The sequence below is a fragment of the Ursus arctos genome, chromosome X (assembly GCF_023065955.2).
Source record: "Ursus arctos isolate Adak ecotype North America chromosome X, UrsArc2.0, whole genome shotgun sequence".
Taxonomy (NCBI): domain Eukaryota; kingdom Metazoa; phylum Chordata; class Mammalia; order Carnivora; family Ursidae; genus Ursus; species Ursus arctos.
The window spans coordinates 1,746,603-1,750,131 of NC_079873.1; positions in this window are offsets into that span (position 1 = coordinate 1,746,603).

Below are 3,529 nucleotides of genomic sequence, written 5' to 3' on the forward strand. Positions count from 1 at the left end.
TTGGACCTTATTCATCCATAAGAGGATTATTTATGAAAAGGCTGATTCATGTCTCCACCGCTCATTTTCCTGTTTCCAACCATCCCTGTTTTATGATACATCTTACGTTGAGTTTCATTTTGAATTTTGGATGTCACAGAAGTCAATCTGAGAATTTTAGCCTGAGGGAGATCTTCTGAGACGTTTTCACCAAACCCCCTTATTTTATGGGTGAAGGAGAGTGTGCAATGATGAAGGGGGTTGACCAAGAAAGGCCACATTGGAGCGTGAGGAGGATGACCTGCTTTAGATCGCAGGTTGGTGACCCCTGGATTCAGTAGTCGTTTTATATCCCAGCTGTGTCCCTTCCATGTTCCCAAGTCACACGTTGCCCTGAAGGCTGTAGGAGAAAGCAAGCCATGTGCAGCCAAGGACATGCTTTCCACCTTGCACCATACTGTCTGTAGAGCAATTGTGCCTCTCACCAGTCAGGTGTCTTTGGGTCACTGCTTGGTTCAGTGGTTCCATCGGCAAAATGCCAGTAACAACTGGTCCTCCGTCATAGCACCGTTGTGAAGATTCATGGAGATGATTCCTATAAAAGACTTAGCACCCGGCCCCATACAGAGCGCTAGATAAATATTTGCTTTTCCATGAGTTGTTTTGAAGATACTTTAAAATTTTTGAGTTAAAGTATGAGGTATGTCTGCGATGCCTGGGTGGCTCAGGTGGTTAAGCATCTGCCTTCGGCTCAGGTCATGATCCCAGGGTCCTGGGATCGAGTCCTGCATTGGGCTCCTTGCTCAGTGGGGAGCCTGCTTCTCCCTCTCCCTCTGCGGCTCCCCCTCCCTGCTCCTGTGTGCACTCTCTTTCTCTCTCTCAAATAAATAAATAAAATCTTGAGAGTGTAAAGTAAGTCGTAGATCAAAATGGCTGTGGGTAACCATTGTCCCAAAATGAAGGTATAAGTCATAAAATTCTCTCTACAGGGGCACCTGAGTGGCTCAGTCAGTTGAACGTCGGACTCTTCATTTCGGCTCAGGTCATGATCTCGGGTCTTGAGATCAAGCCCCAGGTCAGGCTCCATGCGCAGCAGGGAGTCTGCTAAAGATTCTCTCTCTCTGTCTGCACCTCCCCCTGCTCATGCTCTCTCCTTCCCTCTCTTAAATAAATAAATCCTTAAAAAAATAAGATAAAACAAAATTCTCTCTAGATCTATAGTGACTTAAACGTGTCTTTTTTCTCAGTTGCTATTGTGATGGCTATACCTTCTTTTCAATACTGCTGTGAACCTAAAATGCTCTAAAAAATATTTCATATACGAAAAATTTCTTTCCTTTCCGCCATCCTTCATAGCTAATAATCTAAGCTTTATTGAGCGTTAGATGCTTTCAATCCTTCAATTAATTTAACCACTAGAGGGCACACGAATATAGCTGCGTGCGTCCCTGACGCAAAATCCCTAAGAAACAACTTTCCACATGTATCCATTTCTTTCTCTTTCTTTCTTTCCTTCTTTCTTTCTTTCTTTCTTTCTTTCTTTCTTTCTTTCTTTCTTTCTTTCTTTTTCTTCTTCTTCTTCTTCTTCTTCTTCTTCTTTCTTTCTTTCTTTCTTTCTTTCTTTCTTCTTTCTTTCTTTTTTTTTTTATAAAGGTAGCATACATTTAAACTCCATTCCTGAAAAAGGATTTTGCAAGGGACGGACACCCTTTTCAATGTATCCGCTCCAACTGGATCAAGAAATTCCTTCTCACTTGCTTTGGAGTTCTTAAGGGGTAATTATGTTACATACGCCCCTCCAATTGATAGGATTGGAGAGGGTATGACTTACATTTCCTGGTAGGAATCGCAGAAAGCAAAAATTAAAGAAGGACACACAGTCAGAGAGGGAGTACTCAATGTGCATAATTTATCATCTGGGTTTTTCTAAGCCATAGTACGTTGATTCCAAGTAGGATCTGTGATGAGTTTTGCTCACCCAATCTGACTACGGTGAAGCATTCATGGGACGCCTTGATGAATCCGGACAAACGTGGAGCAAAGATGCATCCTTTCTCCCGTATTGAGACCCTCTTGTTCAAGGGATGGGGGAAAGAATGATAACCCAAGCTGGGATACGACACAAATAACTCTAATATGCTTTGTTGAACTCTTCCGATCTGGACACAACCTGTCTCAACGTGTAGAACAGGGCGTTTTAAAATCCAAATCTCTCATGAAATGTGACTCCAGATGTCGGGGGGTTTCTGGAGGAAATCCCCAGTTGGATGGATTGACACATGGGAAGGACGCGTAGGGCTAGCGTTGTGTGACCGCTGGTACTTAAAGCCAGCCTCTGGCCAGAGCGCGTGTGCAGGACACAGAGGGCTGTCCAGAAACAGCCCAAGTATTCAAGAAGGGCAATCCGGGTGGGTCATCTGGATTCCTTGGGGAGGGGGTGTGGGGGGAGGGGCAGTGGGCCAGCCACCTCTGGATGATGCCCAGGCAACGATGGGTATTTTCCAGTCGCATTCTGTAGGATGGGCGTCAGGATGGAAAAATGGTTTTCTGACTCTGAAAGCTTTGCTGCCTGCCACCTCCCCAGGCACGTTCTACTCAATTTTCTACTGCATTTAGATAAAAGGCAAGCAAAACTTCCACCAGGGAAGTGCAAGTATCCCCCCACAGCTCCCTCACCTGTACCCTTCCTTAACCATAAGGAAATCCCTGCTTCTTTTTAGCAGAATTTTAATCAGCGATCCAGACGCCCTGTCACCCCCAAAACCAAATTGAAGTCTCTGCCTGTGGAACCGTTCCAAAACTCTAATTGTTAAAAAGTATGCACAATTTGCAAGTTTGCAAAGACAGGCTTTGTGTATCTGAACCTACTATTGTGGGTTCTCAGTCTGTGCGATAACCGCATACGTGAGTTCAGTCTGGGGGTGTCCTCTTTTGTGGTCAGGACGGGTTGTGTAATTTGAGGGGCACCGTGTGGGATGAAAACCCTGGGCTCTGTCTTTCAAAATCCTTAAAGATGTGGGGATGGGGAGGGCAGAACATTAAGCCAGGCACGGCTTTCGTGGGGGAGAGGGGCTTCTGTGTGACCCTATAGGGTGCGCATCAGGAAGCCCGCCCTGATTGCAGGTGATTTCCCTGCGAGTCTCATCCAGGACCTGTGCTGGCATTCTGGGATGAGCTCCGTGCTCATCAAAAGCATCTCTGACATTTTAGGTGGCACTGGATACGTATAAACCTGTACTCATGTTCTTGATGTTTAAGATAAGGGCTATCTTTAGGCTGATGCTGAAGGATGGGAAGCAGCTGACATAGCAAGGACCCAGGGGTGGAGGAAAGGCATACAGCTAGGGTTTATGACCCAAGCTGGGTGGCTTCCAGTAGCTCCCGGCAGGCCTCCGCGAAATGGGGAGAAAGTGGTTGAGGTCTTGCCCAGCAGCTTAAAGGATGAGTCCAAGGGGCAGGGAAGGCGTGGTGGGTTTTAAGGAGGGCAGGTCTTTAGTTGGCCATCACTCCAGCTGCTGTGGGGGCTGAGCAATGAGTGGTAGGAGGTCAT